Below are 249 nucleotides of genomic sequence, written 5' to 3'. Positions count from 1 at the left end.
GAATCCAGTTGGAGTTATATTAAAAATTGTCCTGGCTATTCCAAGCTCTTTCACGAGACTCACCGGCGCATGCGCAAAGCCGACTTCATACGTCATCCGCCCGGAACTGCTTCCATTTACAACAGTGAGCGCAAGCTAGATTAAATTGATTATTACTTTTTAAATATGGTTATTTTTCTTAAAAAAACGCATCGATTCGCTACAGGAGGCCTTTGTTCACCCCCCGGAGCCGTGTGAGACACTTTTTTT

Source organism: Sinocyclocheilus anshuiensis, unplaced genomic scaffold (assembly GCF_001515605.1).
Source record: "Sinocyclocheilus anshuiensis isolate Anshui unplaced genomic scaffold, SAMN03320099.WGS_v1.1 scaffold569, whole genome shotgun sequence".
Classification (NCBI taxonomy): domain Eukaryota; kingdom Metazoa; phylum Chordata; class Actinopteri; order Cypriniformes; family Cyprinidae; genus Sinocyclocheilus; species Sinocyclocheilus anshuiensis.
Note: the sequence above shows the minus strand (reverse complement) of the source record.